The sequence below is a fragment of the Nerophis ophidion genome, linkage group LG22, assembly GCF_033978795.1.
Source record: "Nerophis ophidion isolate RoL-2023_Sa linkage group LG22, RoL_Noph_v1.0, whole genome shotgun sequence".
Taxonomy (NCBI): Eukaryota; Metazoa; Chordata; class Actinopteri; order Syngnathiformes; family Syngnathidae; genus Nerophis; species Nerophis ophidion.
In genome coordinates, this window is record NC_084632.1 from 14738982 (window position 1) to 14765490 (window position 26509).

Here is a 26509-nt window from a genome sequence, read left to right on the forward strand (position 1 = left end):
GCATTCACCCACAGCATTAAACTTTTGGTGGAAAAAATTAGTTAAAGAAGGAGTGGAATAATCTACATGTAAACAATCTGTTTCATCACAATCCCTAATATGGTGAGTTCAAGAACCGCCGCAATTAGTAGGACAAAACTATGTTTACCAAATACTTGTATTTAACATGCTGTGGGGCAGTCTTGGTTGACAAGACTCTGCAGCATCGCGTGAACATCGGGGGCGGTACCTCTGGATTGGCAGACCGGGGTGGTCGTTCCTCTCTTTAAGAAGGGGGACCGGAGGGTGTGTTCCAACTATCGTGGGATCACACTCCTCAGCCTTCCCGGTAAGGTTTATTCAGGTGTACTGGAGAGGAGGCTACGTTGGATAGTCGAACTTCGGATTCAGGAGGAACAGTGTGGTTTTCGTCCTGGTCGTGGAACTGTGGACCAGCTCTATACTCTCGGCAGGGTTCTTGAGGGTGCATGGGAGTTTGCCCAACCAGTCTACATGTGCTTCGTGGACTTGGAGAAGGCATTCGACCGTGTCCCTCGGGAAGTCCTGTGGGGAGTGCTCAGAGAGTATGGGGTATCGGACTGTCTTATTGTGGCAGTCCGTTCCCTGTACGATCAGTGCCAGAGCTTGGTCCGCATTGCCGGCAGTAAGTCGAACACATTTCCAGTGAGGGTTGGACTCCGCCAAGGCTGTCCTTTGTCACCGATTCTGTTCATAACTTTTATGGACAGAATTTCTAGGCGCAGTCAAGGCGTTGAGGGGTTCCGGTTTGGTAACCGCAGGATTAGGTCTCTGCTTTTTGCAGATGATGTGGTCCTGATGGCTTCATCTGACCGGGATCTTCAGCTCTCACTGGATCGGTTCGCAGCCGAGTGTGAAGCGACAGGAATGAGAATCAGCACCTCCAAGTCCGAGTCCATGGTTCTCGCCCGGAAAAGGGTGGAATGCTATCTCCGGGTTGGGGAGGAGACCCTGCCCCAAGTGGCGGAGTTCAAATACCTAGGAGTCTTGTTCACGAGTGAGGGAAGAGTGGATCGTGAGATCGACAGGCGGATCGGTGCGGCGTCTTCAGTAATGCGGACGCTGTACCGATCCGTTGTGGTGAAGAAGGAGCTGAGCCGGAAGGCAAAGCTCTCAATTTACCGGTCGATCTACGTTCCCATCCTCACCTATGGTCATGAGCTTTGGGTCATGACCGAAAGGATAAGATCACGGGTACAAGCGGCCGAAATGAGTTTCCTCCGCCGGGTGGCGGGGCTCTCCCTTAGAGATAGGGTGAGAAGCTCTGCCATCCGGGAGGAACTCAAAGTAAAGCCGCTGCTCCTTCACATCGAGAGGAGCCAGATGAGGTGGTTCGGGCATCTGGTCAGGATGCCACCCGAACGCCTCCCTAGGGAGGTGTTTAGGGCACGTCCAACCGGTAGGAGGCCACGGGGAAGACCCAGGACACGTTGGGAAGACTATGTCTCCCGGCTAGCCTGGGAACGCCTCGGGATCCCCCGGGAAGAGCTAGACGAAGTGGCTGGGGAGAGGGAAGTCTGGGTTTCCCTGCTTAGGCTGTTGCCCCCGCGACCCGACCTCGGATAAGCGGAAGATGATGGATGGATGGATGGATGTATTTAACATATCAAACATGGGTCTTTCTAAGAGTTGGGAAATGACAAACTGAAAATGTGTGAAGTACCATAATGTGTTCATGTTAAAAATAAACTAAAGCCATAACCATTAACAAGTCATTTAAAAAGTTAATTTCCTAAAAGCTGTACTAGTTATTTCACTAAAGAGCCTGATTAGCACTCCAACGAATTGCACTTTTGTGCATTCACGGACAGTATGAAACTTTTGGTGGACAAAATGAGACAAAGATGGACTGGAAATTTTACATTCAAACAAACTGCTGCACCACAATCCACACTATGGTGAGTTCAGGAACCGCCGCATTTAGTAGAACAAAACAATGTTCACCAAATACTCATATTAAACATATCAAACAGGGCTCTTTCTAACAGTTGGGAAATGAGAAACTGAAAATGTGTGACATACCATAATGTGTTCATGTTCAAAATAAACTAATGCCATAACAATAACCCTAGCAAGTCATTTGAAAAGTAAATATCCTAAAAGCTGTACGAGTTATTTGACTAAATAACCTGATTAGCACTCCAACAAGTCAATAACATCAATGAAGTGCACCTTTGTGCATTCACGCACAGCATTAAACCTTTGGTGGACAAAATGAGACAAAGAAGGAGTGGAATAATTTACATGTAAACAATCTGTTGCATCACAATCCCTACTAAGGTGAGTTCAAGAACTGCCGCAATTAGTAGGACAAAACAATGTTCACCAAATACTTGTATTTAACATATCAAACATGGGTCTTTCTAAGAGTTGTGAAATGACAAACTGAAAATGTGTGAAGTACCACAATGTGTTCATGTTCAAAATAAACTAAAGCCATAACCATAACAAGTCATATGAAAAGTTAATTTCCTAAAAGCTGTACTAGTTATTTCACTAAAGAACCTGATTAGCACTCCAGCGAAGTGCACTTTTGTGCATTCACGCACAGTATGAGACTTTTGGTGGACAAAATGAGACAAAGAAGGAGTGGACATTTTACGTTCAAACAAGCTGCTGCACCACAATCTACACTATGGTGAGTTCAGGAACCGCCGCATTTTGTAGGACAAAACAATGTTCACCAAATACTCATATTAAACATATCAAACAAGGTTCTTTCTAACAGTTGGGAAATGAGAAACTGAAAATGTGTGACATAACAAAATGTGTTCATGTTCAAAATAAACTAAAGCCATAACCATAACAAGTCATATGAAAAGTTAATTTCCTAAAAGCTGTACTAGTTATTTCACTAAATAGCCTGATTAGCACTCCAACAAGTCAATAGCATCAACAAAGCTGACCCTTTTGCATTCACGCACAGCATAAAACTTTTGATGGACAAAATGAGACGAAGACGGAGTGCAAGATTTTAAATTCAAACAAACTGTTGGACCATGGTCCACACTTGTGGTGAGTTCAAGAACTGCCAAAATTAGTAGGACAAAACAAAATAAACTAATGTCATAATGATAAACATGACAAGTCATATGAAAAGTACATTTCCTAAAAGCTGTACGAGTTATTTTAAGATACTTACTATAAAGTATTGGAGGGCAATCTTCCACTTAACCGCCATTGAATCTCCATTTTATCCTGCAGCAGCAAGACGGAGATGAGCGCTGAATAACAGCGGGTGTATTCCCTCTTGCTGTATTCGCGCCGCATCCTATCCGACATGCTCGCTGCTGAATTATTGAACTGTTTGTACCTGTGAGGCAAGCAGGCCCTGTTAGGGGCCGCCCCGGTATGATCTATAATTAAATATAATGCAACATGAAAGTGCATAAGTTATGAGCGGGGTTTGGACAAGTCACTCAGACTTCCTCCTCGTTATCCATTTGGTTCCTATGCCGATTCCAGCTCTTTCCGCCTCTATTCCACCGACTTTTTCCACCGGGTTACTCGATGATTGAATGTTTTGCTTTCAACAACCGACACCCACGATGCAGCAGGATCGCATCATATTTGATGACGCCGTTGTTGTATCGCTGCTCTTTGTGTACACACGATTACATCCAACACACCTCTGCGTTTGTTTTGTTCCTCCTGGTATGTTATCAAGAACCCCTCCAACGCTCCCTCTCAACTATAACTCTGGCAAAGATTGGGAAATATGGTAAAGTGGCCCTAATATTCTTTATTCAATTCATGTTGGGGCACTCATTTTTTAGCATGGGGAATGTAATAGCATTCAGCTACTGTTGAGCTACAAGCTGGAAAACAGCGAACAGAAATGCACAAAGAAAAATACAAAAATTATGGATATTTCTTCGACCGCTGTGATCTTTGCAACCACTTGTAGAGAAGTGGAACTTTATTTCCGTGTTCCGTGCATAAATTGCAAAGTGTGGATTGATACACTAACTGCTTTCATAATATGGAATAAAAGCTCTGCAGAAATGAAAGACGGTATGCAGGAAAGTCAAGAATCACTTTTTATCGGATACTTTCTCGTCGTCGGAACATATCAAGACACTTCTTTTTATACCAATCGCATACTTCCGTCTTCGCAATAGTAGCGCTAATTGTCAAATTCGATCCCACTACCATTTAACAAAATGAAAAATTATCTAACATCACGTTCATGCTTTGTCTAAGGCAGGGGTGTCAAACTCATTTTAGCTCAGGGGCCGCTAGGAGGAAAATTTGTGCACATGAGGGCCGGACTATTAGAATCATGGCATTAAAAGTAAAAATTTAAGTCTTGTTTTCTTTGTCTTACTTTGCCCAAAAATAAGACAAACGCATTCTGAAAATATTCCAATAAAAATATACAAAAAAAATACCAGTCAGCGGTAAAGTTTAGATCAGTGGTGTCAAACTCATTTTGAGGGGCGGTGTAGCTCGGTTGGTAGAGTGGCCGTGCCAGCAATTTGAAGGTTGCAGGTTCGAACCCCGCTTCCGCCATCCTAGTCACTGCCGTTGAGTCCTTGGGCAAGACACTTTACCCACCTGCTCCCAGTGCCACCCACACTGGTTTAAATGTAACTTAGATATTGGGTTTCACTATGTAAAAGCACTTTGAGTCACTTGGGAAAAACGCTATATAAATATAATTCACTTCATTTTAGACCGGGGGCCACATGGAGAAAAATCTACTCTCAAGTGGGTTGGATTGGTAAAATCACGGCACGATAACTGAAAAATAAAGACACATTCATTTTGTTTTCGTTGTTTAAAAATAGAACAAGCAGATTCTGAAAATGTACAAATCATAATGTTGTTCTTTTTTACACTTACATGTTGCGGGTATTAATATTCTATTTTTATTTGCCGTTATTTATACTTTCTGAATTAATTATGTGATAATGTTCTTCAGTCAACTCATTGGTGTTAAATTTCAATCTATTAAGATAAAAAAAATAATAGGAAAATCAAATTACAAGAAGTTATTTATGAAGTTTGCTAATTATGCTCAACTGGTGCACTAAGATCATGTGTTTTATTTCAGTTTTTTACATACGTATGTAGCATCACCTACAAAGAATTGCTATTCCGACATCTAGTGGACACATTCAAAACAGCAGTCTTTCATTCAAAAATTTCTCAAACTCATCCCATAAAACCTGTTTGCGGGCCTGCTCCGGCCCTCGGGCCGTACATCTGACACCCCTGATCTAAGGTGTTTTGTAATGTAATCTGTGATATTTCTACCTAAATAAAGGTTTTATGCTTAATTGAAATTAAGTGTATAAGGTAAATAATCTGCACCACACTATAAACCGAATATATATATATATATATATATATATATATATATATATATATATATATATATATATATATATATATATATATATGTTATTTAAGTTATATACAAAGTAGGGTTTTCTAAATGTTTATTTACATACCTTAATTGTTTCCAAATAGTGTCTGTAACACGGCAGTAAAACGACTGATCAAACAAAACAGAAGTCATCGCCATGGAAACCACTAGTTGCGGAAGCTCGATCTCCAAATAGCTAAACAGGCTCAATAACTCCACCATGACGTCTTGGTGAATTTACTGAGGAACTTGTGAAACAGGTGCAATACAAAAAAATATATAATTGGAAGGTAAAAATACTAACATGGAGACTTGTAAACGTGTGAGGATATTAGCTAATGCTATCGACGCTAGCTTCATTACAATATGATAGTATGTACAACTATGCATGAAAACACTCCTACAGACATCACGCGTGACAGTTTAGTAAGTATGAATTGTTTTAGTTACATTGTAAAACAGGGGCTATTGACATTTATTTCTTCAGGTACAAGTCATTAAAACAGGAAGTACATTTTCAACCCGCGAACTCATCCAAAAGACTGTGCTATAGCACAAACAGTAACACACCATTTCAGTGTCTCTGCTTGTGTTTAATGAAAACTATTGAACACAAAACATTACGGGGGTCAGCGGAGATAAATCCATAAAATAGCCGCACCGTTTTATAACCTGCATAGTTCAAAGCGTAGGGAAAAAAGTAGCGGCTTATAGTCCGGACTTTACGGTATATTCTTTTATAACCCATTCTGATTGGTAGTTGTCAATTAAAGAATAATTACCAGGCTGGATATTACATTGGTCATACTCGTTCGAGTGACCGCCGATAATGACAGTGGCCTAGTGGTTAGAGCAGAGGTGTCAAACTCAAATACAGAGTGGGCCAAAATTTTATACTGAACAAAGCCGCGGGCCAAGGTTGAACAAATTAACCTTTTAATAGGGACCCAAACAAGTTTTGAATTTAATATTGAACAAGCGAGACTTATATAACTTTATAGTGACATGCAAAATCGAGTTTCAAATAATACTAATAATTTAAAAATAGCAATGGCATATCAAATCAAATTTAAATAGAAATTGAATGCCTCTTTTCTATTTGCAGCCTTCTCAGGTAAATATCAAAATAAACTTTTCCCACAGGCTAATAATACATTTTTATATTGTAGCGTCCAGGAAGAGGTAGTGCTGCAAGGGGATTTGTGTATTTGTTCTGTTGTTTTTATGTTGTGTTACAGTGCAGATGTTCTCCCGAAATTTTCTTGTCATTCTCGTTTAGTGTTGGTTCACAGTGTGGCGCATATTTGTAACAGTCTTAAAGTTGTTTATACGGCCACCCTCAGCGTGACTTTTATGGCTGTTGACCAAGCTTGCATTGCATTAGCGTGTGTGTGTGTATATCATGTGACTAGGCCGGCACGCTGTTTCTACGTAGGAAAAGCGGACGTGACGAAAGGTTTTAGAGGATGCTTGAGGCAGTGCCTTTAAGGCACGCCCCCAATATTGTTGTCCAGGTGGGAATCGGGAGAAATTTGGGAAAATGGTTACCCCCTGTGATTTTTGTGAGGGGCACTGACATTTGGGAGTCTCCTTGGAAAATCAGAAGAGGAGTGGGGGTTAGCAAGTATGAGTATTTGCTGTGTATGCGGTGTTACAGCGACACCGCCGCTGTATAATACCGGCGCATACTCAATATCAAGGGTTGAAATTATGGGTTAAATCACCAAAAAATTATTCGCGGGCGCGGCCACCGCTGCCGCTCACTGCTCCCCTTGCCTCCCAGGGTGGGATCAAGGGTGATGTGTCAAATGCAGAGAATAATTTCGCCACAGCGAGTGTGTGTGTGACTATCACGGGTATTTTAACTTTTAAATAGCCTTGCTTGCTAACACAAAGCAGGTGCGGCGGATAGCACTCAAAGGAAGACATAAAACTGCTAGAGGAAAACACCAACTAAAGAACTAAAGCGCTACACACAGGAAAATAATATTAATAATACTAATAATAATAATGATAATAATAATAATGGATTAAATTTATATCGCACTTTTCTATTGTTAGATACTCAAAGCGCTAATAGGGAAGTCGGAACCCATCATTCATCTACACCTGGTGGTGGTAAGCTACATCTGTAGCCACAGCTGCCCTGGGGTAGACTGACGGAATCGTGGCTGCCAGTTTGCTCCTACGGCCCTTCCGACCACCACCTATCATTCATTCATCATTCATTTACCAGTGTGAGCGGCACAGGGGGCAAGGGTGAAGTGTCCTGCCCAAGGACACAACGGCAGCGATATGGATGTCAATAGGCGGGGAGCGAACCTGCAACCCTCAGGTTTCTGGCACGGCCGCTCTACCCACTACACCGACAAACTCAAAATAAGGCATGACGACCCGGTAGAGTTTCATTTTTTTAACGTTTTCTGCTGGTGGTGTGCCTCTGTATTTTCAACCTCAAAAAATGTTTGGAAAAACACTGACCTACATATCATTGTTTTGTGTTCAACAGTTGGGAACACATAGAATTCTGAAATGAACCAAACTGCACTACATGGCGGCGACATTTGCAACACGCGGACATATCCGTGATAGTTAAAAGGACTTAACCCTGCGTACACACTCGCACAAAAACACCCACCCCGGCGGGGTCCTCGCATCCGTCCAATTGCAAACGGCAATATCTCCACTTTGCAGGCGACTGCGGGGAGGGAAGGCTTAGCGGCTCGCTCGCTTTCTTCCTTCGCCGGCTGTGAAGTGGAGTCTGAGGTGTCAGTAGTTTATTTCCTCTTCCTCTCCTCCTCCTTGTGTGTGTGTGTGTGTGTGTGTGTGTGCGTGTGTGCGCTTCTCGTACTTTGTCGGTTCACTGTAAAAGACATCGCCGAGTCTGTGCTATACAGGGAACACTGTGGCGGCCTGATAAGAAGCTGAAAGCTGATATGTACATCATGTGGGTGCACATTCAAGGAGACAGTAAACAGATGTAGCCGGGATTTACTTGTAGTTTGTGATGCTAACTCGCATGGCAAATGTCATCAAGCCTGTTGTTCAAAGCATTTATCCGTCAAGAAAGGCGGTAGACTCACAAACAAATGTTATGAAAACAACACTGAGCAGACAGCACATAAAAGTAAGTCCGTTCAATAGCTTTATTGAACTTGATGAGTTGGTGGGATGTGTATGCTACTCCAAGTGATAGGTGCAAGATGTATGGAATAACCATGTAAATGTTACCGGGGTTTGTTGTATGTGCGCGTTGGATGAATCCTTCGTCAGACCAAATGGGGAAAGGCAGGAAGGCAGTCAGTGAGCAGGCAAGTGGTCGGAGAAGCAACAAGGTCCGTGTCCAAGCAGGGGTCGAGGATTGAGGGAGGCAGTCTGGAATCCAGAGGGAAGTCGAGGCACACCGCTCGATCACGGGAGACACACAGGACATAAGGCCCGGGAACTGGGAATGCACAGAGAGAGAAATCAAGTACACGGGAGGAAAGCCAGAGAGGGAGTGAACTACGTTCCGGGACTAGATTTTCAGATCCGCTAGTCTTTATACTGCTTCATTAAAACCAGGTACGCTGATTACTGATTGCCTGCAGGGGCGTGTCCTGGTACGTATCCAGCGGAGGGGTCAGCCGAGCTGGCAGCAGAAGGCATGGGGGATGGCGCAAGCGCCGTGACAAGCTTACTTCACTACATTTCTATAAATTTAATCAATTATTAAATTATAACATTTACTTTAGCCTTGTTTATACTGGTTTTATTTTAATGGCACTTGCCATACGAGTTAGCTATCACGGTTGTAGCTAGTACAGTAAACTACAATGTCGGGCTTAAAAGATAACTGACTTCAATACATTTAACTACATTTCACGAATTATTAGACAGCTAAACTGCTTTCAAAATTTACATTAGCCATGTTTGGAATGTTTTTATTTGAATGTCACTCGTCATGCAAGCTAGCTAACGGGGTTTTAACTAGTAGATTATGATGTCAGAATTGCAGCAAGCATACCACTACAATTCACTACATTTCATTAATAATTAGACAGCTAATCTACACTACTTTCAACATTTTCGTTAGCCATGATTTGAATGTTTTTATTATTTAATCCCTTGTCACATGATCAAGCTAATGCAGCTGTAACAAGTAAGCTACGCTGTCAGGCTAGCAGCAAACGAGGACTTCACTACAATTTACTACATTTCATGAATGGTTAGACAGCTAATATACTTTATTAATTGACATTAGCAATGTTTACAATGTTTGTATTTTATAATTGTTTGTCATACAAGCCAACTAACACAACTGTAGCTAGTAAACTAAGATGTTACACTAGCAACAAACAGACTTCACTACAATTTACTTCATTTCATTAATCATTTCACCGCTAATCTACGTTCAAAATTCACATTATTTTAAAATCGCTCGTTATACATGCAAGCTTTTATGGCTGTAGGTATTATACAAAGATTTTCAAACCAGTAGCAAACGATCTTCATTACAATTTACTAAATTTCATGAATAATTCGAGACCTAATCTACTTTCAGAATTTACAAAAGCCATGTTTTATATGTTGTTTTAGGTTAGCTAAGGCAATTATAGCTAGTAAACTATGAGGTCAGACTAATACCAAACTGAAATTTACTCAATCTTTACAATGTTTGTTTTTTATAATTGTTTGTCATACAAGCCAACTAACATGACTGTAGCTAGTAAACTAAGATGTTAGACTAGCAACAAACAGACTTCACTATAATTTACTACATTTCATGAAGAATTACAGTGTAAATATACTTTCATATTTTACCATAGCCATGTTTAGAATGTTGTGTTTTGATTTCTAAATTGTTTTTTTATACAAGCTAGGTAACGCTGTTGTAGCTTATAAACTGAAAATATCAAACTAGTAGCAAACTGACTTCACAACAATTTGCTAAATTTCATGAATGATTAGAAACTTAATCTATTTCCATCCATCCATCCATTTTCTACCGCTTATTCCCTTTCGGGGTTAATCTATTTCAGAATTTACAAAAGTTTTGAATTTTGATTTTAATTTAAAATCAATCGTTATGTGAGATAGCTAACAGGACTGTAGCTAATAAACTAAGATGTCAGACTAATCGCAAACTGACTTGATTACAATTTACTACATTTTATGACTGGTTAGACAGCTGATACTTTAATCATTTTCATTAGTAGTGTTTTAAATGTTTGTATTTTAAAAATGTTGTCATACAAGCCAAACTAACATGACTGTAGCTAATAAACTAAAATGTTAAACAGACGTCATGATCATTTACTACATTTTAATGAAGAATAACAGTGTTAATATACTTTCATTATTGACCATAACCATGTTTACAGTGTTAATTTACTTTCATAATTTTCAATAGCCATGTTTAGAATGTTGTTTTTCAATTTCAAAGTTGTCTTTTATACAAGCTAGCTAAGACCGCTGTACCTTATAAACTGCGATGCCATACCAGTAGCAAACAGACTTCACTATCATTTACTAAATTCATGAATGATTACACACCTAATTTACCTTCAGAATTTAAAAAAGCCATGTTTTGAATATGTTTTTTATTTGAATATCGCTCGTTATAGTAGATAGCTAGCAGGACTGTAGCTAGTAAACCACGATGTCAGACTAAGCGCAAACTGACTTGACTACAATTTACTACATTTTATGAAGTGTTAGACAGCTGATGTACTTTAATCATTTTCATTACTAATGTTTGTATTTTAAAAATTGTTGTCATACAAGCCAAACGAACACGACTGTAGCTAGTAAACTAAGACAATTAGACATGCAACAAACAAACTTCATTACCATTTACTACATTTTAATGAAGACTTACAGTATTAATATACTTTTATAATTTACCATAGTCATGTTTACAGTGGGGCTTCACGGTGGCAGAGGGGTTAGTGCGTCTGCCTCACAATACGAAGGTCTTGCAGTCCTGGGTTCAAATCCAGGCTCGGGATCTTTCTGTGTGGAGTTTGCATGTTCTCCCCGTGAATGCGTGGGTTCCCTCCGGGTACTCCGGCTTCCTCCCACTTCCAAAGACATGCACCTGGGGATAGGTTGATTGGCAACACTAAATTGGCCCTAGTGTGTGAATGTGAGTGTGAATGTTGTCTGTCTATCTGTGTTGGCCCTGCGATGAGGTGGCGACTTGTCCAGGGTGTACCCCGCCTTCCGCCCGATTGTAGCTGAGATAGGCGCCAGCGCCCCCCGCGACCCCGAAAGGGAATAAGCGGTAGAAAATGGATGGATGGATGTTTACAGTGTTAATATCCTTTCATCATTTTCAATAGCCATGTTTAGAATGTTGTTTTTCAATTTCAAAATTGTATTTTATACAAGCTAGCTAACGCCGCTGTAGCTTATAAACTGCAATGCCAAACCAGTAGCAAACAGACTTCACTACCATTTACTAAATTTCACGAATGATTACACACCTAATTTACTTTCGGAATTTCAAAAAGCCATGTTTTGAATGTGGTTTTTATTTGAACATCGTTCATTATATGAGCTAGCTAGCTAAAAAGACTGTAGCTAGTAAACTACGTTGTCAGACTAATCGCAAACTGACTAGACTACAATTTACTACATTTTATGAATGGTTAGACAGCTGATATACTTTAATCATTTTCACTAGTAATGTTTTAAATGTTTGTATTTTAAAATTGTTTTTCATACAAGCCAAACTAACACGACTGTAGCTAGTAAACTAAGATGTTAGACACGCAACAAACAAACTTCATTACCGTTTACTACATTTTAATGAAGATTTACAGTGTTAATATACTTTCATAATAGACCATAGCCATGTTTACAGTGTTAATATCCTTTCGTCATTTTCAACAACCTTGTTTAGAATGTTGTTTTTCAATTTCAAATTGTCTTTTATACAAGCTAGCTAACGCCGATCTAGCTTATAAACTGCGATGCCAAACCAGTAGCAAACGGACTTCACTACCATTGACTAAATTTCACGAATGATTACACACCTAATTTACTTTCAGAATTTCAAAAAGCCATGTTTTGAATGTTGTTGTTTTTTTTTTTTATATCGCTCATTATACGAGATAGCTAACAGGAATATAGCTAGTAAGCTACGATGTCGGACTAATCGCAAACTGACTTAGCTACAATTTACTACATTTTATGAATGGTTAAACAGCTCATGTACTTTAATAAATTTCATCAGTATTGTTTGAAATGTTTAAAATTGTTTGTCATACAAGCCAAACTAACACGACTGTAGCGATTAAGCTAAGATGTTAGACACGCAACAAACAGACTTCATTACCATTTACTGCAGTTTAAAGGCCTACTGAAATGAGATTTTCTTATTTAAACGGGGATAGCAGGTCCATTCTGTGTGTCATACTTGATAATTTCGCGATATTGCCATATTTTTGCTGAAAGGATTTAGTAGAGAACATCCACGATAAAGTTCGCAACTTTTGGTGCTGATAAAAAAGCTTTGCCTGTACCGGAAGTAGCAGACGATGTGCGCGTGACATCACGGGTTGTGGAGCTCCTCACATCCTCACAATGTTTACAATCATGGCCACCAGCAGCGAGAGCGATTCGGACCGAGAAAGCGACAATTTCCCCATTAATTTGAGCGAGGATGAAAGATTTGTGGATGGAGAAAGTGAGAGTGAAGGACTACAAAAAAAAAAAAAGACTATACAGTGGGAGCGATTCAGATGTTATTAGACAAATTTACTAAGAAAATTCTGGAAAATCCCTTATCTGCTTATTGTGTTACTAGTGTTTTAGTGAGATTGTACAACCTGAAGGTCGGCCCCGCACCTTTCTTCAGCACCAGTCGACGGGTGGTGGTGATGCCCATCTCTGCCCTTCGCAAGGGACCCTCTTTGAAACACGATCTTTCGAAATAATCGCTGCATAATACACTGTACTTTGTGTGTGTGGTCCAATCCAACTGTGTTCGCTTGACCGCTCTGTTCCATTGTAAAGCTTCACCGTCATCTTTCGGGAATGTAAACAATGAAACACCGGCTGTGTTTGTGTTGCTAAAGGCGGCCGCAATACACCGCTTCCCACCTACAGCTTTCTTCTTTGACGTCTCCATTATTCATTGAACAAATTGCAAAAGATTCAGCAAGACAGATGTCCAGAATACTGTGGAATTACGCGATGAAACCAGACGACTTATAGCTGGGAACGGTGCTGGAACAAGACGTCCTCTACAATGCGTTACGTCACACGCACGTGTCATCATACCGCGACGTTTTAGCATATTTCCACGCCAAATTTAAAATTGCAATTTAGTAAACTAAAAAAGCCGTATTGGCATGTGTTGCAATGTTAATATTTCATCATTGATATATAAACAATCAGACTGCTTGGTCGGTAGTAGTGGGTTTCAGTAGGCCTTTAATGAAGAATTACAGTGTTAATATACTTTCATAATTGACCATAAACATGTTTACAGTGTTAATTTACTTTCAGAATTTACAAAAGCAATGTTTTGAATATTGTTTTTATTTTAATATCGCTCGTTATAGGAGCTAGCTTAGAGGATTTTGGCTAATAAACTACGACGTCAGACCAAGAGCAAACTGACTTGACTACATTTCAATATTAATAATGCTTTTATATTTTATATTGCATGTTTAAGGGGTAAGGGGGTAAAATGTGGGGTGAAGGTTTAAGGGAAGGAATTTGGAGTCAGCCTTAATGTAGTTGCACCCACGTGGACAAGCTTTTTCTTAATGACCAAGCAATTACTCTGATTTGCTGACATCATGAATGCCAACAACACAATGACTCCTCTGTCTTTCTAGAAAAATCCTATACACCTCTCCCGCCTTCCCCTGCGCTCCCCTTATTCTCCTTCCTGCATCCAAAGTTGACTACGGTTACCATGGTTACCGCACGAGTTAATAAATCCAAGTAGAAAGGGAGTTTTCATCCCTTGAAAATGATCAATGGTTAGTTTTTTTGGTTTGTTTTTTTTTCAATCAAGAGAGGTGATACAAGGAAAATGGAGTGAAGGAAGGATTCGGTGGAGGGAGTGAGGAAGCCCTCGGAAGCAGATGGCGTGACTTGTGTCCGGGCCTTCTGAGCGCAGCCGCCATAAGGAGGCAGGTTAGGAGGAGATTTGGAATGGCAGAGTTTGGCAAAGGCTACAAAGTAGGAATGCAGGGAGGGAGAAGGCGCTGTGTGCCTTAGGCTGGCACAAAGGTGAGCTGCTGTTACGCCTCTGTGATTTAAGGCCCTCTGGTGCACAAGCGCTGAAAAGCTTTTTAGGTTTAAGGCCTCGACACGCTCGTGTTGGAACGCCGCTAAAAGAGTTTCACAGCAGCATGAAGGCAAAAGAACGAATTCAATGGGAGGCAGCAATGTTAAAATGACATTACGCAGTATTTCTCTAGTTCAGGGGTGTCAAACTCAAATACAGAGAGGGCCAAAATTTAAAACTGAACAAAGCCGCGGGCCAAGGTTGAACAAATTAACCTTTTAGGTGGTAGCGTGTATTGTAGCGTCCCGGAAGAGTTAGTGCTGCAAGGGTTTCTGGGTATTTGTTCTGTTGTGTTACGGTGCGGATGTTCTCCCGAAATAAATGGGTTGTACTTGTATAGCGCTTTTCTACCTTCAAGGTACTCAAAGCGCTTTGACACTACTTCCACATTTACCCATTCACACACACATTCACACACTGATGGAGGGAGCTGCCATGCAAGGCGCCAACCAGCACCCATCAGGAGCAAGGGTGAAGTGTCTTGCTCAGGACACAACGGACGTGACGAGGTTGGTACTAGGTGGGATTTGAACCAGGGACCCTCGGGTTGTGCACGGCCACTCTTCCACTGCGCCACGCCGTCCCTGTGTGTCATTCTTGTTTGGTGTGGGTTCACAGTGTGGTGCATATTTGTAACAGTGTTAAAGTTGTTTATACGGCCACCCTCAGTGTGACCTGTATAGCTGTTGACAAAGTATGCTTTGCATTCACTTATGAGTGTGTACAAGCTGCTTATATCATGAGGCTTGGCCGGCACGCTGTTTGTATGGAGGATAAGCCGACGTGACGACAGGTTGTAGAGAACGTTTAAAGGCATTGCCTTTAAGGCACGACCCCCAATATTGTTGTCCGGGTGGAAATTGGGAGATATTCACGAGAATGGTTGCCCAGGGATATTTTCGGGAGGGGCACTGAACTTCGGGAGTCTCCCGGGAAAATCGGGAGGGTTGGCAAGTATGAGCATTAGCGGTGAATGCGGTGTTACAGCTGCACCGCCTCTGTATAATACCGGCGGGCCAGTTCTAATGTTAATTTGATATTGCCTCCGGGGCCAAATGAAATTACATGGCGGGCCAAATTTGGCCCGCGGGCCAGAGTTTGACACCCATGCTCTAGTTAAAGAACACATACATTTTGAGTAGTTTTACCTTACAATAACTACTTTAAAATTATTTATCTGAAAATTGCTTGACATTTTGCTTGTCTGCAATATTCCATATCCAGAATCTACTTCAGTGGTAAAAAAAATATTGCTATTATCAATCAATCAATCAATCAATGACTATTTATATAGCCCTAAATCACAAGTGTCTCAAAGGGCTGCACAAAACCACAACAACATCCTCGGTAGAGCCCACATAAGGGCAAGGAAAACTCACACCCAGTGGGACGTCGGTGACAATGATGACTATGAGAAACCTTGGAGAGGACTGCATATGTGGGGCGGCATGGCGTAGTGGGTAGAGCGGCCGTGCCAGAAACCTGAGGGTTGCAGGTTCGCTTCCCACCTATGGACATCAAAGTCGCTGCCGTTGTGTCCTTGGGCAGGACACTTCACCCTTTGCCCCCGGTGCCGCTCACACCGGTGAATGAATGATGAATGAATGATTGGTGGTGGTCGGAGGGAGCATAGGCGCAAACTGGCAGCCACGCTTCTGACATTCTACTCCAGGGCAGCTGTGGCTACAGATGTAGCTTACCACCACCAGGTGTGAATGAATGATGGGTTCCCACTTCTCTGTGAGCGCTTTGAGTATAGTGAAGTGAAGTGAATTACATTTATATAGCGATTTTCTCTAGTGACTCAAAGCGCTTTACATAGTGAAACCCAATATCTAAGTTACATTTAAACCAGTGTGGGTGACACTGGGAGCAGGTGGGTAAAGTGTCTTGCCCAAGGACACAACGGCAGTGACTAGGATGGCGGAAGCGGGAATTGAACCTGCAACCCTCAAATTGCTGGCACGGCCGCTCTACCAACCGAGCTATATATATATAACAATAGAAAAGCGCGATATAAATCTAATCCATTATTTTTATTATTATTATATGTGGGCAACCCCCCCACCCCCTCTCTGGTGGACCGAAAGCAATGGATGTCGAGCGGGTCTAACATGATACTGTGAAAGTTCCATCCATAGTAGATCCAACACAACCGTGAGAGTCCAGTCCAAAGTGGATCCAACACAGTAGCGAGAGTCCCGTCCATAGTAGAACCAACAGGAAACTATCCCAAGCGGAGGCGGATTAGCAGCGCAGAGATGTCCCCAGCCGATACACAGGCTGGGGACATCTCAGGCTGCTTTTAGCACGTATGTAAGGACTAGGGATGTCCGATAATATCGGACTGCAGATATTATCGGCCGATAAATGCTTTTAAATGTGATATCGGAAATTATCGGTAACGGTTTCAAAAAGTAAAATCTATGACTTTTTAAAATGCCGCTGTACGGAGTGGTACACGGACGTAGGGAGAAGTACTGCCTTTGTGTGCTGGCCCAATCAAATAATATCTACGGCTTTCCATGCACACAAGTGAATGCAAGGCATACTTGGTCAACATCCATACAGGTCACACTGAGGGTGGCCGTATAAACAACTTTAACACTGTTACAAATAGTACTGAAGAAGTACGAGGAGGAGAGAGAGTGATGCCCTCAGCACAGAGCGATGGGAGAGAGGTGTATGGTCAGAGAATTTTTCTGGCCTGTGTGTGTGTGTTGTGTGTGTGTGTGTGTGTGTGTGTGTGTGTGTGTGTGTGTGTGTGTGTGTGTGTGTGTGTGTGTTTGTGTGTGTGTTTTGTCTCGTCTTGTCTTGTCTCATAGTAACAGTGGTACTATCGTATTGTTAGTGTACAATAGTTTTTCTTGTTTTTGTTTGTATAGTATTGTTCTTGTATTATATTGTTTATGTTAAATGTGGAATGAGTGAGAGGGGTCGGGATATTATAAGCATCTGCTTCATCCAACCCCTTTTCAAGCCTTGCATGATTATCTCTGCCAAAATGTAAAAAAGACAAAAAAAAGTGTTTTGTTGTATTGTGCAGGTTTGAAATAAATATTTCAATCAAACAATCAATCAATATGCGCCACAGTGTGAACCCACATCAAACAAGAATTTTGGGATAACATCTGCACAGTAACACAACATAAACACAGGAGAAAAAAATACCCAGAACCCCTTGCAGCACTTACTCTTCCGGGACGCTACAATATACGCCCCCCGCTACTCCCCAACTCAACCCCGCCCACTTCAACCTCCTCATGTTCTCTCAGGGAGAGCATGTCCCAAGTTCCAAGCTGTTGTTTTGAGGCATGTTGAAAAAAAAAAAATGCACTTTGTGACTTCAATAATAAATATGGCAGTGCCATGTTTGCATTTTTTTTTCCATAACTTAAGTTGATTTATTTTGGAAAACCTTGTTATATTTTTTAATGCATCCAGCGGGGCATCACAACAGATTCAGGCTAATTGATGTGTTAATTTCATGACTGTATATATCGGTATCGGTTGATATCGGAATCGGTAATTAAGAGTTGGACAATATCGGAATATCGGATATCGGCAAAAAAGCCATCATCAGACATCTCTAGTAAGGACTCATTTGTAAAATATATTTTATTTTAATGGCACATTCTTGGTTAAAAAAAAAAGCAAACAACAAATACAAACCTAAAATTGTAGAAGGCATTTTTAAAGTCTGATTTACATGTTGAGTTGGAGTTTATTTGTAACATGCATGCATACAACATGATACCATGAATTGATTAACGTGGACCCCGACTTTAACAAGTTGAAAAACTTATTCGAGTGTTACCATTTAGTGGTCAATTTTACGGAATATGTACTGTACTGTGCAATCTACTAATAAAAGTTTCAATCAATCAATCAAAAACGTCACAATTTCCCGTTTCTCTATTCAACATGTTTGAAAAGGAGTAGGAAGAAGCAGAGCTTATTTAATCCTAACCCTTTTCCTTTACACAACAGTTGCTAACACTTTTGTTTACTTCCTTTTCTCACTTTACTGACAAAATACTCCATAAGTAAGAACATTAAATAAATCAATAAATAAATAATCATTAGTGAAGTAAGTTACATTAGGAATAGCTAAACATGCTTCGCTACCCCCCATAGCTCACCCGCATCAAAATGTAAACAAATTGCATTGTAATGATATCAAGTACAGGCACGTTTCTAGTCGATACTACTATGATTGCGTCAATATCATTTTTCGTTTTTTTAAAATGTATATTATGTTTATAAACGCGGGAAATATGTCCCTGGACACATGAAGACTTTGAAGAAGACCAATGTATGATCTTGTAACGACTTGGTATCGTATTGATACCCACATTTGTGGTATCATCCAAAACTAATATAAAGTATTAAACATGCATGTTCGAAATAAACTCAAACTCAAACTCAAACTGAAACAAAAGAATAATTGATTCTTACATTTTAACAGAAATGTCGATAGAACATGTTAAAATAGAAATTAAGCATATATTAACAGTAAATGAACAAGTAGATTAACAATACATTTTTTTACAGTTTGTCCCTCATAATGTTGACAAAATAATAGAATGATAAATGACACAATATGTCACTGCATACGTCAGCAGACTAATTAGGAGCATTCGTTTGTTTACTTATGTCATGTCTGTGTGATCATGTTTTATTTTAGTCATGTTAGGTTTTTTTTTTGGACTCTTTGTGCACTTTTGTTTGTTTTGTCACCATAGCAACCCATTAGTTTTCACCTGTCGAGTCACGCACCTGTTTTCACTGATCATGTCACTGCTATTTAAGCCGGGCTGTTTCTGTTGTTCGTCCTGGTGACACTATCCTATCTATCTATCTATCCATCCATACTACCTCTGCTGCCCATGAGATTCCTGTTTATTATAGTTCATTCTTCATGCCATGCCACAGTAAGTGTTTTTGTTTCATGTTCATAGTTAATTGCCTTTGTGCTAGTCTTTTGTTTACATTAGTCAAGTTTGTTCTCCGCCATTGTGCGCGCCTTTTGTTTGCTTCCTTTTTTTGTGGTTTGCTAGTGTTATTAATAAATATGTACTTACTTTCACGTCTTGCCCGCGCCAACTTTCCTTTGCATTCCGGGAAAAAAAACCTCACACTGCAAAAACTGAAATCTAAGTAAGATGAAATATCTCAAATAAGGGTGATATTTGCTTATTTTCTGTCCGATAAGATAATTTTTCTCACTAAGCAGATTTTATGTTCGAGTCTTGTACTTGTTTTAAGGGTTTTTGCTCCTAAATGATCTAAGTACGATATTACAGCTTGTTGCTGAGATTTTATGACCTATATTGAGTAAAACATGCTTGAAACTAGAATATCAACTGTTGCAAAGCTTTGTCATCAACACTCACAAGTATAAAACTACTTTTTAAAAGTAATAATTTCTTACTTACAGGGACGGCGTGGCGCAGTGAGATAGTGGCCGTGCGCAACCCGAGGGTCCCTGGTTCAAATCCCACCTTGTACCAACTTCGTCACGTCCGTTGTGTCCTGAGCAAGACACTTCACCCTTGCTCCTGATGGGTGCTGGTTGGCGCCTTGCATGGCAGCTCCCTCCATCAATGTGTGAATATGTGTGTGAATGGGTAAATGTGGAAGTAGTGTCAAAGCGCTTTGAGTACCTTGAAGGTAGAAAAGCGCTATACAAGTACAACCCATTTATCATTTATTATTTACTTCGAGCATGAAAAAAAATCATGATTTTGACGCAATTGTGTCTCATATTAAAACAGATGACAGCCGAATGGACTTGGCTGTTTTATTTTCAATGAAACAATAGAAAATACATACTCATATAGTAAGTAATACACTTGTTATTAGTGAGAATTTACTTATTTTAAGGTATTTTGGGGTTCATTGAGGTTAGGTAATTTTACTTATTTTGGAAAGTCTTGACAAGCTAAATTTTCTTGTTCTATTGGCAGATAATTTTGCTTGGTTCAAATAAAATACCCCTCATTGTTGTATTTTTCATTCTTGTTTTTGAACACTGGATTTTTCCAGTGCACAGTCCATGCATTGACAACTTACTACTAAAAGACACATTGTCTATTATGTTCACTATTTTATTTAAGGACTAAATTGCAATAATAAACATATGTTTAATGTACCCGAAGATTTTTTGTTAAAATAAAGCCAATAATGCCATTTTTTTTTTCGTCCCCTTTATTTAGAAAAGTAGCGAAAAGTCGTAAAATAATTTTGGTACCGGCACCGATACAACACCAGTCAACACTTAGTTCCTGTGCAAAGCGATGAGAAGCTGGACCCGGTGAGAACACAGTGTCCTGGACCAGAGCACGGGCGGGTGGAGGTGTGGGTGCATGGGGGCTACGTGGTGGGCGGAATTTTGGTTTGAATGTGTGTGCCGGAAGGGGCGTATGGGGTCATCTGCCTGAATACTGCAGCACACATCCTGACATGCTGTGTACTCCCTCGCTCTGTCACGTGCACCCAACTTTATGCACGCATTCATCCCCACATGCATTGCAATCCAGCTGGGCTCTACCACCTTTTTCTTTTTTTTTACAGAAAACACTCAAGTTTGCACCAAACTACACGTTTGTGCTGACTTTCCAGCTGAACTCCTGCGCTCTCTGCACCAGTGCACGCTTTAACATACACTTAAAAAAGGCACGGCAGCCCCCACTCCCTTCGTTCAATTCATGGCCTAGAAGAATGGGGCCAGTGTGTGTGAGGGAGCCAGCGAGCAAGGGCCCGTCCTTTTTGTGTGTGTGTGGGGGGTGGGGGGGGGGGTGCAGAAGGTTTGGAAATGCGGTTACGTTTTGGTTTGTGTAAGCAAATATAAAAAGTTACAAATAGAGACTAGCACATTCTGGAGGGTGTAGAGCAAGAGAGCAGGGGTCACCAACCTTTTTGAAACCAAGAGCTACTTCTTGGGTACTGATTATTGCGAAGGGCTACCAGTTTGATACACACTTAAATAAATTGCAAGAAATAGCCAATTTGCTCAATTTACCTTTAATATATATATATATATATATATATATATATATATATGTATATATATACATATATATATAGATATATATATATGTATATATAAAAATGGGTATTTCTGTCTGTCATTCCGTCGTACGTGTCAGGCTTGCCCCTGACAGTTTGTCTAGGTTTTAGTTTTTTTCGTCTGCATTTGTCTCTTTCCTGTGTTTAGTGTATCCTGTCTTTTAGTTCCTGTCAAGTGCTCTTAATTTGTCAGCTTCCTGTCTTTTTCCCTGAGTGCTGTGTTCCCCTTCAGCTGTGGCTGATTGGCATCTGGCCACACCTGTTGCCAATCAGCCTGCTCCTATTTGTACCTCCTTTGTCTTGTGTCAGTTGTTGGATCATTTTATTGTCTTGTCGATGTCACGTCTAGTTGCTCTTGTGATGGGTTATCGCTCCTGTCGTGTTGTACCTTGTCTTTGCAGCGTAGCGGTAAGCTATATTCAGTTGATGTTTGTAGCTTACTGTTTTTTGTTCCCTGCTTCCGTTTTATTTTTCATTATACAAGTACGACTTCTGTTTGCCTGTTCGCTACCCGCTGGCTTCCACGCTAAGCTCCTATTCGTTATTTTCTAGCTCCAAGGCTAGCTCCTTTTGTTTGATTATCCGCCTCGTGCGCGCTTTGTGTTTGTACCCTTTTGGTTTTGTTTTTGTCTTAGTATTTAATTTAATCATGTTTTCACATTCCATGCCTGCCTCCATCTCTGCATCTTGGGGTTCAACACCAAATAACTCTGACAGTACATTTTTTTTCCTTTTACGGAAGGTTTTTTGTAGGGAATAAATGATGAAAAAAACACTTAATTGAACGATTTGAAAGAGAAAAAAAGACAAAAAAAATGAAAATTTAATTTTGAAACATAGTTTATCTTCAATTTTGACTCTTTAAAATTCAAAATTCAACGGAAAAAAATGAAGAGAAAAACTAGCTAATTCGAATCTTTTTGAAAAAATGTAAAACATTTTTTTTATGGAACATCATTAGTAATTTTGACTGATTAAGATAAATTTTAGAATTTTGATGACATGTTTTAAATTGGTTAAAATCCAATCTGCACTTTGTTAGAATATATAACAAATTGGACCAAGCTATATTTCTAACAAAGACAAATCACTATTTATTCTAGATTTTCCGAAACAACATTTTTAAAAGAAAATCTAAATACTTTGAAATAAGATTTAAATTTGATTTTACAGATTTTCTACATTTGCCAGAATATTTTTTTTAAATTTTAATCATAATAAATTTGAAGAAATATTTTACATATATTCCTTGTCGAAAAAACATAAGCTAAAATGAAGAATTAAATTAAAATGTATTTATTATTCTTTACAATAAAAAAAATAAATTTACTTGAACATTGATTTAAATTGTCAGGAAAGAAGAGGAAGGTATTTAAAAGGTAAAAAGGTATGTGTTTAAAAATCCAAAAATTATTTTTAATTGTGTATTTTTTCTCTAAAATTGTCTTTCTGAAAGTTATAAGAAGCAAAGTAAAAAAAAATCAAATAATTTATTCAAACAAGTGAAGACCAAGTCTTTAAAATATTTTCTTGGATTTTCAAATTCTATTTGAGTTTTGTCTCTCTTAGAATTAAAATGTCGAGCAAAACGAGACCAGCTTGCTAGTAAATAAATCAAATTTAAAAAATAGAGGCAGCTCACTGGTAAGTGCTGCTATTTGAGCTATTTTTAGAACAGGCCAGCGGGCGACTCAACTGGTCCTTACGGGCTACCTGGTGCCCGCGGGCACCGCGTTGGTGACCCCTGGCGTAGAACAACAAGCCGGTGGGGCGGGAGGGGGTTGGGGGGCTCACGTGGTCACGTCTGCGCAATGCTCCATTAAAATGTAAGGGTTAATATTTTTTTAAAGGCCAGTTCGGCGATGAAATATTAAAATAATGAACGTGCTCGTGCTAAAATTAGAAGCAGCACTCAAAGGATTAGCACATAAAAGCACTTTTTTAAAGAAATGCTGAATGCACAATGAAAACTATCATTGTCTGCTCACCTACCTGTCAGCCGAAAGCTGCAGCAAACTTCACAGGAGCGGTAAAAAGCGTCCGGCTTATGCCAGCGTGATCCTGACAGCTGTAGAAGGAATAAAACATCAAGTTTGTCTCAAATCGAGCTCTATCTGTTCATTCCAAAGGGGCAGAAAACTCTTATGGTTTTAAAAAGAAATCCCTTTTGAACAAAGCTTCCAAATTAGCCCTTTTGAGTCTGTCATAATGTTGCTGCGAGTTACCTATAATAACCATTATGCCTTTAAAATCTGAATTCATTCATTGATGTCGGTTTTTCTTTTCAACTGGAAGACACTCAGCTGACATTGTCATCACACAGGGTTTCGAGCGAGCGAGCAGGTAAAACGATTACTGGTTATGCTCCACGGGGCTTTTTGATGCCTGCCGTCTTTCCAGCGACTGGTAGAGTTCGGTCTTGTTTGCCACAGAATGGTTTGGAACACCAAGGGGTGGAAGAAATGATGGATTCTGAGATTCTTTGAGATTTAGGCTATGTTTACAATAAGCCGGATAACCCCTTGAACGAATAATTATTTAGCCTAATAATAACAATAATAATAGATTTTATTTGTAAAAAAGCACTTTACATTGAGGAAAAAACCTCAAAGTGCTACAGTGTTAAAAAAAAAAGAAAAAAAAAAAGATAATAATAATAAAAAAATAAAAACTAGAACTGCCTAATACAGGGGTAGGGTATGGCTCTAGAGCAGGGGTAGGGAACCTATGGCTCTAGAGCCAGATGTGGCTCTTTTGATGACTACATCTGGCTCTCCGATAAATCTTAGCTAACATTGCTTAACACGATAAGTAATTAATAATTACGCTGGTAATCACAGTGTTAAAAATAAAGTTCAAATTATAAAACATTTTCATGCATTTTAATCCAACCATCTGTTTTCTATCGCACCTGTCCAAGATGTCGCATTAATGGTAACAAGTATTATATTTATCATTGGTTACATTTAGAGTAACAATGTTATTAAAAAGAATAAGATACTTATTATACTCTATAAATGTTGGTCTTGTCTATGGTGTGGTTTGTTTTCCTGTAGTGCAAAGCGATTGGAACGGACATAGCGTGAAGGTAATGACATCTTTAATCTTAAATCAAAAATATTACAAAAACAAAGGGTACAAACAAAAGGCGCTCTCCGTTGAGGTTAAAAACTTGGCTATGAAAACTAAAACTTTGAACATAAAATAAAACGTACAAACTATGGAATGAAAAACTTACTTGTACCGAGAAAGAGCATGGATCATCGGCATGTAGGAGGTGATAGAGGGTGAGTAGAAGGTGATGTCGCCAGGCTGACTGCCTGGCAACTGCAGGCTTAAATGGTGACATGGTGATTGAGAACAGGTACATGAGATCAAGTGAATCAGGTGCGTGAGTCGTGAAAACAGGTGAACTGATTGGGAGTCATGGAAACAAAAACAAACCAGGGTGTGCAAAAACAGGAACTAATGGAGTCAAAAACAAAACAGAGCATAGCTAAACAGAACATAATCACAAAGACATGACAGGTCTTACTTAAAAATGCACACATTTAGTTGTATTCAGTGTTTAAAAAATATTATACGGCTCTGACAGAAATACATTTTCAAATATTTGGCTTTCATTGCTCTCTCAAACAAAAAGTTTCACGACCCCTTGGGTTAGAGCCAGTTGTGACTCTTTTGATGACTGCAGCTAGCTCTCAGATAAATCTTAGCTGACATTGCTTAACACGGTAAGTAATGAAAAATTCCGCTGGTAAATCACAGTGTCAAAAATAACATTCAATATCTAAAACATTCTCATGCATTTTAATCCATCCATGTGGTTCCTACTGCACCTGTATAACAAGTCGCATTATTGGTAAGAAGTATTTTATTTATTGTTGGTTAGCTTCAGAATAATGTTATTAAAAAGATTAAGAGACTTTTTATACTCTAAAAATGTTGGTCTTAACTTAAAAATGTACGCATATAGTTGTATTCAATCTTAAAAAAATATTATATGGCTCTCACGGAAATACTTTAAAATATTTGGCTTGTATGGCTCTCTCAGCCAAAAAGGTTCCCGACCCGTGGCCTAATAGCTAGAACTAGTATGCATATATCTATATCAGGGGTCGGCAACCCACTCTGATGTGGCTCAGCCGCGTACTTGCCGACCGCCCTGAGAAGTCCGGTAGTCAGTAGATTTCCAGATTTCAGTGTCCCTACCAGAAATCTCACAGGTTAACATTATTCGATTTTCACCCAGACATCAACCTTGAGGGCGCGCCGTGATGACAATGCCTCTAACACCCTTTCTAGATGTCATCGCGCCAGGATTTTCGCCATGTCATCTGCGTGCCGGCCGGCCGGTCACATTTTGGATGCGACCTCTATCTGAACGCATACGCAACTGCATGGCATTGCTTGTTGAACAGCCATACAGGTCACACTGAGGGTTGTGATATAAACAACTTTAACACTCTTACTAATATGCGCCACGCTGTGAACCCACACCAAACAAGAATGACAAACACGTTTCAGGAGAACATCCGCACTATAACACAACATAAACACGACAGAACAAATACCCAGAATCCCATGTATCCCTAACTCTCTATGTGTATGTATATATATACATACACATATATATGTATATATATATATATATATATATATATATATATATATATATATATATATATATATATATATATTCATCCATCCATTTTCTACGGCTCATTATATATATATATATATATATATATATATATATA

The 26509-nt window shown here is 39.7% G+C and overlaps 1 long non-coding RNA gene across 1 annotated transcript in view; it reads left to right on the forward strand.

Moving 5' to 3' along the window:
* The window catches only part of LOC133540588 (uncharacterized), a 150978-nt gene extending 130289 nt beyond the window's left edge, over positions 1–20689 (forward strand). Inside the window, exon 3 of the long non-coding RNA XR_009803672.1 lies at positions 20119–20689. This is a non-coding gene — a long non-coding RNA (uncharacterized LOC133540588). The remainder of the gene's footprint in view (positions 1–20118) is intronic.
* The last annotated feature ends 5820 nt before the right edge of the window (positions 20690–26509 follow it).